General features: G+C 46.6%; 19 non-coding genes and 1 pseudogene across 19 annotated transcripts; all 20 read right to left on the bottom strand.

Annotated features, from left to right (window-relative positions):
* Nucleotides 1–3,057: 3,057 nt before the first annotated feature.
* Nucleotides 3,058–3,176, bottom strand: LOC139699248 (5S ribosomal RNA). The gene has a single exon (XR_011703140.1). It is a non-coding gene; the product is annotated as a 5S ribosomal RNA (ribosomal RNA).
* A 13-nt stretch (nucleotides 3,177–3,189) lies between these two features.
* LOC139699247 (5S ribosomal RNA) lies at nucleotides 3,190–3,308 on the bottom strand. The gene has a single exon (XR_011703139.1). It is a non-coding gene; the product is annotated as a 5S ribosomal RNA (ribosomal RNA).
* A 389-nt stretch (nucleotides 3,309–3,697) lies between these two features.
* On the bottom strand, nucleotides 3,698–3,816 carry LOC139699246 (5S ribosomal RNA). Its single transcript, XR_011703138.1, has one exon. It is a non-coding gene; the product is annotated as a 5S ribosomal RNA (ribosomal RNA).
* A 389-nt stretch (nucleotides 3,817–4,205) lies between these two features.
* LOC139699245 (5S ribosomal RNA) lies at nucleotides 4,206–4,324 on the bottom strand. The gene has a single exon (XR_011703137.1). It is a non-coding gene; the product is annotated as a 5S ribosomal RNA (ribosomal RNA).
* A 389-nt stretch (nucleotides 4,325–4,713) lies between these two features.
* On the bottom strand, nucleotides 4,714–4,832 carry LOC139699244 (5S ribosomal RNA). Its single transcript, XR_011703136.1, has one exon. It is a non-coding gene; the product is annotated as a 5S ribosomal RNA (ribosomal RNA).
* Nucleotides 4,833–5,221: 389 nt separating this feature from the next.
* Nucleotides 5,222–5,340, bottom strand: LOC139699243 (5S ribosomal RNA). Its single transcript, XR_011703135.1, has one exon. It is a non-coding gene; the product is annotated as a 5S ribosomal RNA (ribosomal RNA).
* A 389-nt stretch (nucleotides 5,341–5,729) lies between these two features.
* On the bottom strand, nucleotides 5,730–5,848 carry LOC139699242 (5S ribosomal RNA). Its single transcript, XR_011703134.1, has one exon. It is a non-coding gene; the product is annotated as a 5S ribosomal RNA (ribosomal RNA).
* Nucleotides 5,849–6,237: 389 nt separating this feature from the next.
* LOC139699603 (5S ribosomal RNA) lies at nucleotides 6,238–6,356 on the bottom strand. Its single transcript, XR_011703475.1, has one exon. It is a non-coding gene; the product is annotated as a 5S ribosomal RNA (ribosomal RNA).
* A 389-nt stretch (nucleotides 6,357–6,745) lies between these two features.
* Nucleotides 6,746–6,864, bottom strand: LOC139699241 (5S ribosomal RNA). The gene has a single exon (XR_011703133.1). It is a non-coding gene; the product is annotated as a 5S ribosomal RNA (ribosomal RNA).
* Nucleotides 6,865–7,253: 389 nt separating this feature from the next.
* On the bottom strand, nucleotides 7,254–7,372 carry LOC139699240 (5S ribosomal RNA). Its single transcript, XR_011703132.1, has one exon. It is a non-coding gene; the product is annotated as a 5S ribosomal RNA (ribosomal RNA).
* Nucleotides 7,373–7,761: 389 nt separating this feature from the next.
* On the bottom strand, nucleotides 7,762–7,880 carry LOC139699238 (5S ribosomal RNA). The gene has a single exon (XR_011703130.1). It is a non-coding gene; the product is annotated as a 5S ribosomal RNA (ribosomal RNA).
* A 389-nt stretch (nucleotides 7,881–8,269) lies between these two features.
* On the bottom strand, nucleotides 8,270–8,388 carry LOC139699713 (5S ribosomal RNA). The gene has a single exon (XR_011703579.1). It is a non-coding gene; the product is annotated as a 5S ribosomal RNA (ribosomal RNA).
* A 389-nt stretch (nucleotides 8,389–8,777) lies between these two features.
* On the bottom strand, nucleotides 8,778–8,896 carry LOC139699237 (5S ribosomal RNA). The gene has a single exon (XR_011703129.1). It is a non-coding gene; the product is annotated as a 5S ribosomal RNA (ribosomal RNA).
* A 389-nt stretch (nucleotides 8,897–9,285) lies between these two features.
* On the bottom strand, nucleotides 9,286–9,404 carry LOC139699235 (5S ribosomal RNA). The gene has a single exon (XR_011703128.1). It is a non-coding gene; the product is annotated as a 5S ribosomal RNA (ribosomal RNA).
* Nucleotides 9,405–9,793: 389 nt separating this feature from the next.
* On the bottom strand, nucleotides 9,794–9,912 carry LOC139699234 (5S ribosomal RNA). The gene has a single exon (XR_011703127.1). It is a non-coding gene; the product is annotated as a 5S ribosomal RNA (ribosomal RNA).
* A 389-nt stretch (nucleotides 9,913–10,301) lies between these two features.
* LOC139699149 (5S ribosomal RNA) lies at nucleotides 10,302–10,419 on the bottom strand. The gene has a single exon (XR_011703074.1). It is a non-coding gene; the product is annotated as a 5S ribosomal RNA (ribosomal RNA).
* A 389-nt stretch (nucleotides 10,420–10,808) lies between these two features.
* Nucleotides 10,809–10,927, bottom strand: LOC139699705 (5S ribosomal RNA). The gene has a single exon (XR_011703571.1). It is a non-coding gene; the product is annotated as a 5S ribosomal RNA (ribosomal RNA).
* A 398-nt stretch (nucleotides 10,928–11,325) lies between these two features.
* Nucleotides 11,326–11,424, bottom strand: LOC139699166 (5S ribosomal RNA; annotated as a pseudogene).
* A 3,692-nt stretch (nucleotides 11,425–15,116) lies between these two features.
* Nucleotides 15,117–15,235, bottom strand: LOC139699600 (5S ribosomal RNA). Its single transcript, XR_011703472.1, has one exon. It is a non-coding gene; the product is annotated as a 5S ribosomal RNA (ribosomal RNA).
* A 384-nt stretch (nucleotides 15,236–15,619) lies between these two features.
* Nucleotides 15,620–15,738, bottom strand: LOC139699233 (5S ribosomal RNA). The gene has a single exon (XR_011703126.1). It is a non-coding gene; the product is annotated as a 5S ribosomal RNA (ribosomal RNA).
* Nucleotides 15,739–15,958: the final 220 nt, after the last annotated feature.

Below are 15,958 nucleotides of genomic sequence, written 5' to 3'. Positions count from 1 at the left end.
CCTCCTCCCCAGATAATACACCGAGGCATGTTCTTCTGGCAAACATATTTTGCTTCTGTGCCATGTTGATATTTTCGCCCTTTCCTCTTCCATTCCGAAGATTTTCCTTTTTAGTTCTTTTATCTCCCCCCAGTTGCTCCGTTCCCTTTCTCTCGTCTTTAGGCTCTCCTCGAGCGCTTCTCTGTAAAAAGCCATGGTTTCCCTGATTTCTTCGGCTCTCTCCCTGTGCAGTTGTGCGAAAAGGTTTCTTATTTTTACTTTGGAGTTTTCCCACCTTTCGCTTGGATCCAATCCTCTCCAGCTTTCCTCCCATCGCTGGATGTTTTCTTTCAGTATGGCTCTGGTGTCTTTCTCATATAGCAGCTCGACGTTCATCCTCCACTCCTTTTTCCTTGGCTGATGCCTCGTCCTGCTTTGGGATCCATCGACCGATATAATAACTGCGCAGTGGTCGGAGCATGCCACTGGAAGAACCGCATAGGAGGATATATGGGTTTTCAAGTCGTAGGATGCGTAAAAGCGGTCCTGCCTTGTTGCCCATTTGTCGCCGTAGATGGTGTACGGAAGGTTATCTTTTGTGCTTGTTAATCTGTTTGCGTCAGTGGCTCTGAGGTTTTTAACTATCGATTTTAGGGGACCACACAGTGGGTATTTTGCTCCTCCTCCATCGTTGTTTTGGCTATCTTTCTCGTCTATGATTGCGTTAAAATCACCCCCTAACAGTGCCATTCCTTGGAAGTCGCTCAGCAGGGGCAGGAGGTCCCGCGAGTAAAATTCCCTCCTCTCCTGAAGTTTCCTGGTGCCGGCCGGGCCGTACACATTTATTATCCTTATCCCAAGGATCGTCATGGCCATCGCCCTCCCGGATGGTAGCATTGTCATTTTTTCTCCGGTGATGTTTCTTTTTAACATGATCGCAGTGCCTCTTTCCCGCTCTTGGTTGTTTATATAGATCTCCGCCGGGCCCGTTTCCCAATGTACACTCACCATGACCTCTTGCAATAGTAGGATGTCCAGGTCTTCTCTTTTAAATAGGTCGAATACTTTTTCTATTCTGTTTTTACTTGTAACCCCACATACATTAAGCGTGCCTATTCTCAATTTTGGGTTCAATGTGTAATTCATTGGGATTCCGGATTCGGGGTTCCCATTTGCTTCCCCTTATCATTCCCTGTATTTTTTGCATCCCTTTTCCATTTGGCTTCCTTCATATATGCGTACCTCACCGCTATCTCCTGGAGTCCGACGCTTAGGCTGTTCTTTCCTTTGTCCTTCTTCTTCGTCTTCTGTCTCTGCTCGGTCGTTTCCGCCTTGCCCCCTCTCCCGGATCTCCTCGGGGCCTCGTCCTGGTCCCCGGTGTCGCTGCTCCCGTTGTCCTTGGCGTCGGAGTCCTCGCTCTCGTCCCCGCCGAGCCCAAACTTCCTCCCGCTGTCATCCTCGCCACCACCGCGCTTCCGACGTCCCTCCACCTCCCTCCAGGGGTGACCGCTGGTCGACGCGTTGTCCTCCGGGTCTTCTTCCCTCCTCCGCTCCTCAGCCTCTTCCTCATGCTGTTTGCCCTCCCCTTCGCGTAACGTCACAGATAACCCTTTCCCGAGACCCTTGTCGCTAAAAGGGGTTACCATGTCTAGATTTCTTCCTATTTGCTTCTCTTGCGCCATGACCAATTTCTTGTCTTCCCCCGCAAGCCGTCGATCACCGCCCTCGATTGAATCGGGTTCTCCGGTTTCTTTTGATTCTTCTTCTACTGCTACGGCCATTTTGATTCCTCCCCCATTATTCCCCTCTTGAATCTTACTCTGATCTGCACAGGGATCACACCTTTCCTCCCTCGTGATGGTTGATCTCTCCGTTTCCTTTCCACGGGCTACGTCTATCGATATCCTTTTCCCCCGCCCTCTCGTGTTCGACCCTTTCCTCCTCTTTCTCCCGTTTCCCGCTCCCTCGGCAATAGCGTCGTTTCCGGCGACGTCTTCCTCGCTCGACGTTCCTGGGTGGTAGGTTGGTCCTTCCTTCTCCCTGCGTTTCTCTACCCTCATCCTTGGGTTGACCTCCTCCTCCTGCTCCAAGGGAATCTCCTCCACTCCTCGGTCCTCTTCCATTCTCGTCGGCAGCACCGCCTCCTCTTCTGCCGCTTGCTTTTTCCCCCTCAGTGCGTCGGCGTACGCCGTGATTGTGGTTGGCATTGTGCAATTCAATCGCAGATGGTTTGTGCTTCCGCATCTCGAGCACGTTTGCTGTTGTCCCTCGTAGTGTATGACCGCCCTGTGACCAGCTATCGGGATATATGACGGAATCGGGGACTTTAAATACATTTTCACATTCCGCGTTCCAGTGCTGATCGGGTATAGCCCAGGGCCTATCCATTTGTTTACCGCGTATGATACCACTCTTCCATATTTGCCTAATTCCGTCTCCACCTCGAATTTTGGGATTTCTGGGGGGAGCCCCACCACCTTAACAAAGCTTGCCCTGCTAGACGCTGACTCCAACGTCGCCGTTCCACGCTTTTCGGCTACTGATGGGAAGTCAACTGGCCCCCCTTTCGACCTCAAAAGATTTTCAACTAATTCTTCGTTTATAAGTTTCACATAAATGGATTTTCTTGTAATTCCAAATTGTATGGCCACTAAATCTTCCAACTTAAGCCCGAGCTCGACACCGATGAACCGATGGACCTCTAGGGCGGTAGCACTTTCTTTTAAGTCATTTAGACTTATTATTAGAGTTGCCTTCCTATCGTAAGGCATTTCGAATTGGCTGACTTTATAACACACGTCAAGCCCTAATAAGGGCTAACTCAAAATAAGCAGCACTTTTCATACACAAAACGCTTTGACGCATATATCAAAGCGCTTACGAAATTCTCGTTTCCCGGCGATCGAAGCCTCGAACGCCGGGGATAGCACGCACACAGAACCGAAACACAGACACGTCCTCACTCTTCGAACGCTCACACCGGACTGGGATACTATCCGGGCCCGATGCTGCTTAACTTCGGTGATCGGACGAGAACCGGTGTATTCAGCGTGGTATGGCCGTTGGCAAAATATTGAAAGCCAACGGCACCCGGTGTTCCCAGGCGGTCACCCATCCAAGTACTATCCGGGCCCGATGCTGCTTAACTTCGGTGATCGGACGAGAACCGGTGTATTCAGCGTGGTATGGCCGTTGGCAAAAAATATTGAAAGCCAACGGCACCCGGTGTTCCCAGGCGGTCACCCATCCAAGTACTATCCGGGCCCGATGCTGCTTAACTTCGGTGATCGGACGAGAACCGGTGTATTCAGCGTGGTATGGCCGTTGGCAATTTCCACCACTCTCGAGTCAACTATTTTAGCAATATCAAGCCCGCAAACACTTGCAACGACGCGACACGACGTCTATTTTCTTGCCCACGGCTTGCATACATCGGGCCGTCCACGACCATACTATATGATGGCGGGAGACGGAGGTAATTTGCCATCTCAAAACGAACTTTGGATAAATGTGGAAGAGATACGGGTTACTACAGCACCAATGCATTGCCCCAAGAGAGCTGGTCGCATCTAGATGAAATGGAATGGTGTCAAAAGGGAACATACCAATTCAAAATCACGCATGCAATGTCTGGCATTGCAAAATAAATTATTTGAAAAAAATTTAAAACATCAGAGAATGCCTCAAAATACGTTCGTTTCGGAAAAAAAATATTGAAAGCCAACGGCACCCGGTGTTCCCAGGCGGTCACCCATCCAAGTACTATCCGGGCCCGATGCTGCTTAACTTCGGTGATCGGACGAGAACCGGTGTATTCAGCGTGGTATGGCCGTTGGCATTTTCCACCACTCTCGAGTCAACTATTTTAGCAATATCAAGCCCGCAAACACTTGCAACGACGCGACACGACGTCTATTTTCTTGCCCACGGCTTGCATACATCGGGCCGTCCACGACCATACTATATGATGGCGGGAGACGGAGGTAATTTGCCATCTCAAAACGAACTTTGGATAAATGTGGAAGAGATACGGGTTACTACAGCACCAATGCATTGCCCCAAGAGAGCTGGTCGCATCTAGATGAAATGGAATGGTGTCAAAAGGGAACATACCAATTCAAAATCACGCATGCAATGTCTGGCATTGCAAAATAAATTATTTGAAAAAAATTAAAAACATCAGAGAATGCCTCAAAATACGTTCGTTTCGGAAAAAAAATATTGAAAGCCAACGGCACCCGGTGTTCCCAGGCGGTCACCCATCCAAGTACTATCCGGGCCCGATGCTGCTTAACTTCGGTGATCGGACGAGAACCGGTGTATTCAGCGTGGTATGGCCGTTGGCAATTTCCACCACTCTCGAGTCAACTATTTTAGCAATATCAAGCCCGCAAACACTTGCAACGACGCGACACGACGTCTATTTTCTTGCCCACGGCTTGCATACATCGGGCCGTCCACGACCATACTATATGATGGCGGGAGACGGAGGTAATTTGCCATCTCAAAACGAACTTTGGATAAATGTGGAAGAGATACGGGTTACTACAGCACCAATGCATTGCCCCAAGAGAGCTGGTCGCATCTAGATGAAATGGAATGGTGTCAAAAGGGAACATACCAATTCAAAATCACGCATGCAATGTCTGGCATTGCAAAATAAATTATTTGAAAAAAATTTAAAACATCAGAGAATGCCTCAAAATACGTTCGTTTCGGAAAAAAAATATTGAAAGCCAACGGCACCCGGTGTTCCCAGGCGGTCACCCATCCAAGTACTATCCGGGCCCGATGCTGCTTAACTTCGGTGATCGGACGAGAACCGGTGTATTCAGCGTGGTATGGCCGTTGGCAATTTCCACCACTCTCGAGTCAACTATTTTAGCAATATCAAGCCCGCAAACACTTGCAACGACGCGACACGACGTCTATTTTCTTGCCCACGGCTTGCATACATCGGGCCGTCCACGACCATACTATATGATGGCGGGAGACGGAGGTAATTTGCCATCTCAAAACGAACTTTGGATAAATGTGGAAGAGATACGGGTTACTACAGCACCAATGCATTGCCCCAAGAGAGCTGGTCGCATCTAGATGAAATGGAATGGTGTCAAAAGGGAACATACCAATTCAAAATCACGCATGCAATGTCTGGCATTGCAAAATAAATTATTTGAAAAAAATTTAAAACATCAGAGAATGCCTCAAAATACGTTCGTTTCGGAAAAAAAATATTGAAAGCCAACGGCACCCGGTGTTCCCAGGCGGTCACCCATCCAAGTACTATCCGGGCCCGATGCTGCTTAACTTCGGTGATCGGACGAGAACCGGTGTATTCAGCGTGGTATGGCCGTTGGCATTTTCCACCACTCTCGAGTCAAGTATTTTAGCAATATCAAGCCCGCAAACACTTGCAACGACGCGACACGACGTCTATTTTCTTGCCCACGGCTTGCATACATCGGGCCGTCCACGACCATACTATATGATGGCGGGAGACGGAGGTAATTTGCCATCTCAAAACGAACTTTGGATAAATGTGGAAGAGATACGGGTTACTACAGCACCAATGCATTGCCCCAAGAGAGCTGGTCGCATCTAGATGAAATGGAATGGTGTCAAAAGGGAACATACCAATTCAAAATCACGCATGCAATGTCTGGCATTGCAAAATAAATTATTTGAAAAAAATTAAAAACATCAGAGAATGCCTCAAAATACGTTCGTTTCGGAAAAAAAATATTGAAAGCCAACGGCACCCGGTGTTCCCAGGCGGTCACCCATCCAAGTACTATCCGGGCCCGATGCTGCTTAACTTCGGTGATCGGACGAGAACCGGTGTATTCAGCGTGGTATGGCCGTTGGCAATTTCCACCACTCTCGAGTCAACTATTTTAGCAATATCAAGCCCGCAAACACTTGCAACGACGCGACACGACGTCTATTTTCTTGCCCACGGCTTGCATACGTCGGGCCGTCCACGACCATACTATATGATGGCGGGAGACGGAGGTAATTTGCCATCTCAAAACGAACTTTGGATAAATGTGGAAGAGATACGGGTTACTACAGCACCAATGCATTGCCCCAAGAGAGCTGGTCGCATCTAGATGAAATGGAATGGTGTCAAAAGGGAACATACCAATTCAAAATCACGCATGCAATGTCTGGCATTGCAAAATAAATTATTTGAAAAAAATTAAAAACATCAGAGAATGCCTCAAAATACGTTCGTTTCGGAAAAAAAATATTGAAAGCCAACGGCACCCGGTGTTCCCAGGCGGTCACCCATCCAAGTACTATCCGGGCCCGATGCTGCTTAACTTCGGTGATCGGACGAGAACCGGTGAATTCAGCGTGGTATGGCCGTTGGCAATTTCCACCACTCTCGAGTCAACTATTTTAGCAATATCAAGCCCGCAAACACTTGCAACGACGCGACACGACGTCTATTTTCTTGCCCACGGCTTGCATACATCGGGCCGTCCACGACCATACTATATGATGGCGGGAGACGGAGGTAATTTGCCATCTCAAAACGAACTTTGGATAAATGTGGAAGAGATACGGGTTACTACAGCACCAATGCATTGCCCCAAGAGAGCTGGTCGCATCTAGATGAAATGGAATGGTGTCAAAAGGGAACATACCAATTCAAAATCACGCATGCAATGTCTGGCATTGCAAAATAAATTATTTGAAAAAAATTAAAAACATCAGAGAATGCCTCAAAATACGTTCGTTTCGGAAAAAAAATATTGAAAGCCAACGGCACCCGGTGTTCCCAGGCGGTCACCCATCCAAGTACTATCCGGGCCCGATGCTGCTTAACTTCGGTGATCGGACGAGAACCGGTGTATTCAGCGTGGTATGGCCGTTGGCAATTTCCACCACTCTCGAGTCAACTATTTTAGCAATATCAAGCCCGCAAACACTTGCAACGACGCGACACGACGTCTATTTTCTTGCCCACGGCTTGCATACATCGGGCCGTCCACGACCATACTATATGATGGCGGGAGACGGAGGTAATTTGCCATCTCAAAACGAACTTTGGATAAATGTGGAAGAGATACGGGTTACTACAGCACCAATGCATTGCCCCAAGAGAGCTGGTCGCATCTAGATGAAATGGAATGGTGTCAAAAGGGAACATACCAATTCAAAATCACGCATGCAATGTCTGGCATTGCAAAATAAATTATTTGAAAAAAATTTAAAACATCAGAGAATGCCTCAAAATACGTTCGTTTCGGAAAAAAAATATTGAAAGCCAACGGCACCCGGTGTTCCCAGGCGGTCACCCATCCAAGTACTATCCGGGCCCGATGCTGCTTAACTTCGGTGATCGGACGAGAACCGGTGTATTCAGCGTGGTATGGCCGTTGGCAATTTCCACCACTCTCGAGTCAACTATTTTAGCAATATCAAGCCCGCAAACACTTGCAACGACGCGACACGACGTCTATTTTCTTGCCCACGGCTTGCATACATCGGGCCGTCCACGACCATACTATATGATGGCGGGAGACGGAGGTAATTTGCCATCTCAAAACGAACTTTGGATAAATGTGGAAGAGATACGGGTTACTACAGCACCAATGCATTGCCCCAAGAGAGCTGGTCGCATCTAGATGAAATGGAATGGTGTCAAAAGGGAACATACCAATTCAAAATCACGCATGCAATGTCTGGCATTGCAAAATAAATTATTTGAAAAAAATTTAAAACATCAGAGAATGCCTCAAAATACGTTCGTTTCGGAAAAAAAATATTGAAAGCCAACGGCACCCGGTGTTCCCAGGCGGTCACCCATCCAAGTACTATCCGGGCCCGATGCTGCTTAACTTCGGTGATCGGACGAGAACCGGTGTATTCAGCGTGGTATGGCCGTTGGCATTTTCCACCACTCTCGAGTCAACTATTTTAGCAATATCAAGCCCGCAAACACTTGCAACGACGCGACACGACGTCTATTTTCTTGCCCACGGCTTGCATACATCGGGCCGTCCACGACCATACTATATGATGGCGGGAGACGGAGGTAATTTGCCATCTCAAAACGAACTTTGGATAAATGTGGAAGAGATACGGGTTACTACAGCACCAATGCATTGCCCCAAGAGAGCTGGTCGCATCTAGATGAAATGGAATGGTGTCAAAAGGGAACATACCAATTCAAAATCACGCATGCAATGTCTGGCATTGCAAAATAAATTATTTGAAAAAAATTAAAAACATCAGAGAATGCCTCAAAATACGTTCGTTTCGGAAAAAAAATATTGAAAGCCAACGGCACCCGGTGTTCCCAGGCGGTCACCCATCCAAGTACTATCCGGGCCCGATGCTGCCTAACTTCGGTGATCGGACGAGAACCGGTGTATTCAGCGTGGTATGGCCGTTGGCAATTCCCACCACTCTCGAGTCAACTATTTTAGCAATATCAAGCCCGCAAACACTTGCAACGACGCGACACGACGTCTATTTTCTTGCCCACGGCTTGCATACATCGGGCCGTCCACGACCATACTATATGATGGCGGGAGACGGAGGTAATTTGCCATCTCAAAACGAACTTTGGATAAATGTGGAAGAGATACGGGTTACTACAGCACCAATGCATTGCCCCAAGAGAGCTGGTCGCATCTAGATGAAATGGAATGGTGTCAAAAGGGAACATACCAATTCAAAATCACGCATGCAATGTCTGGCATTGCAAAATAAATTATTTGAAAAAAATTAAAAACATCAGAGAATGCCTCAAAATACGTTCGTTTCGGAAAAAAAATATTGAAAGCCAACGGCACCCGGTGTTCCCAGGCGGTCACCCATCCAAGTACTATCCGGGCCCGATGCTGCTTAACTTCGGTGATCGGACGAGAACCGGTGTATTCAGCGTGGTATGGCCGTTGGCAATTTCCACCACTCTCGAGTCAACTATTTTAGCAATATCAAGCCCGCAAACACTTGCAACGACGCGACACGACGTCTATTTTCTTGCCCACGGCTTGCATACATCGGGCCGTCCACGACCATACTATATGATGGCGGGAGACGGAGGTAATTTGCCATCTCAAAACGAACTTTGGATAAATGTGGAAGAGATCCGGGTTACTACAGCACCAATGCATTGCCCCAAGAGAGCTGGTCGCATCTAGATGAAATGGAATGGTGTCAAAAGGGAACATACCAATTCAAAATCACGCATGCAATGTCTGGCATTGCAAAATAAATTATTTGAAAAAAATTAAAAACATCAGAGAATGCCTCAAAATACGTTCGTTTCGGAAAAAAAATATTGAAAGCCAACGGCACCCGGTGTTCCCAGGCGGTCACCCATCCAAGTACTATCCGGGCCCGATGCTGCTTAACTTCGGTGATCGGACGAGAACCGGTGTATTCAGCGTGGTATGGCCGTTGGCAATTTCCACCACTCTCGAGTCAACTATTTTAGCAATATCAAGCCCGCAAACACTTGCAACGACGCGACACGACGTCTATTTTCTTGCCCACGGCTTGCATACATCGGGCCGTCCACGACCATACTATATGATGGCGGGAGACGGAGGTAATTTGCCATCTCAAAACGAACTTTGGATAAATGTGGAAGAGATACGGGTTACTACAGCACCAATGCATTGCCCCAAGAGAGCTGGTCGCATCTAGATGAAATGGAATGGTGTCAAAAGGGAACATACCAATTCAAAATCACGCATGCAATGTCTGGCATTGCAAAATAAATTATTTGAAAAAAATTAAAAACATCAGAGAATGCCTCAAAATACGTTCGTTTCGGAAAAAAAATATTGAAAGCCAACGGCACCCGGTGTTCCCAGGCGGTCACCCATCCAAGTACTATCCGGGCCCGATGCTGCTTAACTTCGGTGATCGGACGAGAACCGGTGTATTCAGCGTGGTATGGCCGTTGGCAATTTCCACCACTCTCGAGTCAACTATTTTAGCAATATCAAGCCCGCAAACACTTGCAACGACGCGACACGACGTCTATTTTCTTGCCCACGGCTTGCATACATCGGGCCGTCCACGACCATACTATATGATGGCGGGAGACGGAGGTAATTTGCCATCTCAAAACGAACTTTGGATAAATGTGGAAGAGATACGGGTTACTACAGCACCAATGCATTGCCCCAAGAGAGCTGGTCGCATCTAGATGAAATGGAATGGTGTCAAAAGGGAACATACCAATTCAAAATCACGCATGCAATGTCTGGCATTGCAAAATAAATTATTTGAAAAAAATTAAAAATATCAGAGAATGCCTCAAAATACGTTCGTTTCGGAAAAAAAATATTGAAAGCCAACGGCACCCGGTGTTCCCAGGCGGTCACCCATCCAAGTACTATCCGGGCCCGATGCTGCTTAACTTCGATCTCGGACGAGAACCGGTGTATTCAGCGTGGTATGGCCGTTGGCAATTTCTACCACTCTCGAGTCAACTATTTTAGCAATATCAAGCCCGCAAACACTTGCAACGACGCGACACGACGTCTATTTTCTTGCCCACGGCTTGCATACATCGGGCCGTCCACGACCATACTATATGATGGCGGGAGACGGAGGTAATTTGCCATCTCAAAACGAACTTTGGATAAATGTGGAAGAGATACGGGTTACTACAGCACCAATGCATTGCCCCAAGAGAGCTGGTCGCATCTAGATGAAATGGAATGGTGTCAAAAGGGAACATACCAATTCAAAATCACGCATGCAATGTCTGGCATTGCAAAATAAATTATTTGAAAAAAATTAAAAACATCAGAGAATGCCTCAAAATACGTTCGTTTCGGAAAAAAAATATTGAAAGCCAACGGCACCCGGTGTTCCCAGGCGGTCACCCATCCAAGTACTATCCGGGCCCGATGCTGCTTAACTTCGGTGATCGGACGAGAACCGGTGTATTCAGAGTGGTATGGCCGTTGGCAATTTCAACCACTCTCGAGTCAACTATTTTAGCAATATCAAGCCCGCAAACACTTGCAACGACGCGACACGACGTCTATTTTCTTGCCCACGGCTTGCATACATCGGGCCGTCCACGACCATACTATATGATGGCGGGAGACGGAGGTAATTTGCCATCTCAAAACGAACTTTGGATAAATGTGGAAGAGATACGGGTTACTACAGCACCAATGCATTGCCCCAAGACGCTGGTCGCATCTAGATGAAATGGAATGGTGTCAAAAGGGAACATACCAATTCAAAATCACGCATGCAATGTCTGGCATTGCAAAATAAATTATTTGAAAAAAATTAAAAACATCAGAGAATGCCTCAAAATACGTTCGTTTCGGAAAAAAAATATTGAAAGCCAACGGCACCCGGTGTTCCCAGGCGGTCACCCATCCAAGTACTATCCGGGCCCGATGCTGCTTAACTTCGGTGATCGGACGAGAACCGGTGTATTCAGCGTGGTATTTTTTTTTTTTTTTTTTTAATATCTTTATTTCGTGGCACTAAACCCATTTTTTTTTTTATTACATGTATTTCCATTCACAAACATAGTTATTTAACACCATGTGCACCATCTTAAGCGTGCATAAGACCACAGATTGAACATTTTCACAATTGAACAATTCTAAACAAAGGATGATATAAGTATGAACCACTTATGAACTATAAGCATTCGGAAAGTGTTCACCGTCACATAACTTAGGGAACATTTTCCTTACTTGAATTAACAATACAAGATCCTTTATAGGGAACAAAATGATTACAATGAAATCAAGCCAATTATAAATAGTCATATTTTTTTAAACATCCCCTTTGCGTCTTTTTTTCACAGTTAAACATTAATGATACATTGTTTACATTATTATCTGCTCTTATTTATTGAACGTATTCCCTTTATTCACATACTTGTTATCGGTAATATATTCCCTTGCATACATGACAGTTTACATTGAGTCCAAGACCAATTTCCTTTAAACTTGTTATTCTTTCATGACTTCTTTTTTTACCATTTGTTCTACTTTCTTCCAATATGGCTGTAATCGGCCCGGTAGGTTTTTGCTCTCTTTTTTCACTTGTTCCCACCAACTTTCTATATCTATTTTAACCCACTTGTGTACCGTAAGAAGGTGCTGTCCAATCAGCCAGCACATTGTTTCCATTTTCACGCGGGGAAAGATGTTGAAATCCAGCATCATCATATTCCTATTTCCTATCTCCTTTTCTCCAAAGGTGTTTAATTCTCTAAATGTTCTTTTTATTAGGCACCACCTCCTCCTTGAGATGGTGCATTCGAACACCCTGTGGTCTTGTGTGTCGGCTTTGTCACAGTATTCGCATTCGTTCCTGCTTGTTAGATACATGTTTTGTTTCACTTGCTGGGTGGTCACTATATAGTTTGCGAATAGGAATAGGACGCTCTTTGTCCTTAGGGTCATGGCTATTTCGTTGATGTTCTTCCACACTCTCTTCCAATTTACCGATAGGATGTGCTTTTCGATGTTGATTCGGTGGTTGTCGTCGCTTCTGAGTTGTCGGTAAAGGCACTTGGTGGTGGCTGTCACTCCTCTCGGCATCTTTTCTACTAAGTCCTTAACTTTCCTGATAGTTTTCATCAGCAGTCTATCCTGCCCTGGTGCACCCCATGCCGCCTTTAGCAGATCTTTTGAATGTTGACAGTCGTCGGATAGGATGTTTATTACTGTCTTTGCATAGAGTGCCAGGGCCTTGTCCCGCACATCGATCAGCCCTAGGCCCCCCTTCCCCTTGGGTAGACAGGCCTGGCTCTTTGCTACTCTTAGCAAATGCCCTCCCCAAAGATATTGCGTTGCTATTTTCGTCAATAGAGCCCCATGTTTTTCTGGCAACGGGAAAATCAGTGCGGCGTACCATGCCTTGGATAATAACAATGCGTTTATCGCAAGGACTTTCTGATGTATGTTTAGGTCCCTGTCTCTCAATTGCGCTAATGTTCCTTTTATCATTCTCGTTGCCTTTTCCCATACTGCGTTTGTCGTCTCCGTGGAAGTCCTACTCCATGGAATGCCCAGAATGTCCATCGAGGTCACCTCTTTCCATTCACTGGTCGCGGTGAAGTCGGCGTCTTTTATTGTCAAGGCCTTTGTCTTTTCCATGTTTACTTTTTGCCCGCTTTCCTCCTCATATTCCTTTAATGATTTCCCTATTACATGAATTTCCGCTTGATCTTGGGCGAAGATCGTTACGTCGTCCGCATAAGCCACCGCGGACACTTTTCCGTTCCCCGCCGGGATTCCTTTAATGTTTCTGCGAAGACTATGTAGCAGGGGCTCCAGTGATATAGAGAACAGAAGCATCGAAAGCGGACAGCCTTGTCTGATTGATCTTCTCACGGGGAACGACTTTGTTTCGGCCCCCGCGCTCAATTTTACTTTCGACGTGATGTTGTTCGTGAACATTTTTATTGTATTCAAAAACTTTTCGGGGAATCCCATCCTCTTTAATGTGTTCAATACGTGGTTTATGTTCACCCTGTCGAAAGCCTTCTCAATATCTACCGCTACCAGTTTAAGGCCCGCGCCCTGCCTGCTCTCGTGGCTCGCGATTGCGTCTCTGATCGTTGTCAGCGCCGTTACAATGTTCCTCCCCTTTCCTACTATGTGTTGGTCTGGCCCGATTATCTTTTCCACGGCTTCGTTGAGTCTGGTTTTAACGATTTTAGCTACTACCTTGTAATCGGCGTTGAGGAGGGTGATGGGTCTGTAGTCATTTAGGCTCCTTGGCTCTTTTCTTTTCGGCACTAGGACAATTTTCCCCTCTCTTTGGGTCGTGGTGAGGGTGCCATTTTGGAGGATGTTCTCTATCGCTGGAATGATTAAATCCTTCAGCTCTTCCCAGAATTCTACGTAGAATTCAAAAGGGATACCGTCGGTACCCGGGGACCTCCCCTTGGGGAGCCATCTCATAGCATCCTCGCACTCCTCCCTTGTGATTCTTTCCGCCATCCTCTCTGCCACCTCCACTGGCAGTTGGGGGAGTGGCGTGAGATTTTCTGTCTCTTCCTTGAGTGATGTGTCCTCCCCAGAAAGGAGAGTCTCAAAATGGTGGCATACATGCTCTATGATTTCTCTCTCTTCTTTTAACCTCGTTCCGTTCTCGTTCAAAATGCCGTTTTTGAGTAAGTTGTTGGCGCAATCCTTTAACCTCCTCCCCAGATAATACACCGAGGCATGTTCTTCTGGCAAACATATTTTGCTTCTGTGCCATGTTGATATTTTCGCCCTTTCCTCTTCCATTCCGAAGATTTTCCTTTTTAGTTCTTTTATCTCCCCCCAGTTGCTCCGTTCCCTTTCTCTCGTCTTTAGGCTCTCCTCGAGCGCTTCTCTGTAAAAAGCCATGGTTTCCCTGATTTCTTCGGCTCTCTCCCTGTGCAGTTGTGCGAAAAGGTTTCTTATTTTTACTTTGGAGTTTTCCCACCTTTCGCTTGGATCCAATCCTCTCCAGCTTTCCTCCCATCGCTGGATGTTTTCTTTCAGTATGGCTCTGGTGTCTTTCTCATATAGCAGCTCGACGTTCATCCTCCACTCCTTTTTCCTTGGCTGATGCCTCGTCCTGCTTTGGGATCCATCGACCGATATAATAACTGCGCAGTGGTCGGAGCATGCCACTGGAAGAACCACATAGGAGGATATATGGGTTTTCAAGTCGTAGGATGCGTAAAAGCGGTCCTGCCTTGTTGCCCATTTGTCGCCGTAGATGGTGTACGGAAGGTTATCTGGTATGGCCGTTGGCAATTTCCACCACTCTCGAGTCAACTATTTTAGCAATATCAAGCCCGCAAACACTTGCAACGACGCGACACGACGTCTATTTTCTTGCCCACGGCTTGCATACATCGGGCCGTCCACGACCATACTATATGATGGCGGGAGACGGAGGTAATTTGCCATCTCAAAACGAACTTTGGATAAATGTGGAAGAGATACGGGTTACTACAGCACCAATGCATTGCCCCAAGAGAGCTGGTCGCATCTAGATGAAATGGAATGGTGTCAAAAGGGAACATACCAATTCAAAATCACGCATGCAATGTCTGGCATTGCAAAATAAATTATTTGAAAAAAATTAAAAACATCAGAGAATGCCTCAAAATACGTTCGTTTCGGAAAAAAAATATTTAAAGCCAACGGCACCCGGTGTTCCCAGGCGGTCACCCATCCAAGTACTATCCGGGCCCGATGCTGCTTAACTTCGGTGATCGGACGAGAACCGGTGTATTCAGCGTGGTATGGCCATTGGCAATTTCCACCACTCTCGAGTCAACTATTTTAGCAATATCAAGCCCGCAAACACTTGCAACGACGCGACAAGACGTCTATTTTCTTGCCCACGGCTTGCATACATCGGGCCGTCCACGACCATATGATGGCGGGAGACGGAGGTAATTTGCCATCTCAAAACGAACTTTGGATAAATGTGGAAGAGATACGGGTTACTACAGCACCAATGCATTGCCCCAAGAGAGCTGGTCGCATCTAGATGAAATGGAATGGTGTCAAAAGGGAACATACCAATTCAAAATCACGCATGCAATGTCTGGCATTGCAAAATAAATTATTTGAAAAAAATTAAAAACATCAGAGAATGCCTCAAAATACGTTCGTTTCGGAAAAAAAATATTGAAAGCCAACGGCACCCGGTGTTCCCAGGCGGTCACCCATCCAAGTACTATCCGGGCCCGATGCTGCTTAACTTCGGTGATCGGACGAGAACCGGTGTATTCAGCGTGGTATGGCCGTTGGCAATTTCCACCACTCTCGAGTCAACTATTTTAGCAATATCAAGCCCGCAAACACTTGCAACGACGCGACACGACGTCTATTTTCTTGCCCACGGCTTGCATACATCGGGCCGTCCACGACCATACTATATGATGGCGGGAGACGGAGGTAATTTGCCATCTCAAAACGAACTTTGGATAAATGTGGAAGAGATACGGGTTACTACAGCACCAATGCATTGC

The sequence above is a fragment of the Hetaerina americana genome, unplaced genomic scaffold (genome assembly GCF_022747635.1).
Source record: "Hetaerina americana unplaced genomic scaffold, ioHetAmer1.1.p SCAF_9, whole genome shotgun sequence".
Lineage (NCBI taxonomy): Eukaryota > Metazoa > Arthropoda > Insecta > Odonata > Calopterygidae > Hetaerina > Hetaerina americana.
Note: the sequence above shows the minus strand (reverse complement) of the source record. Positions and strands in the feature narration are given on the sequence as shown.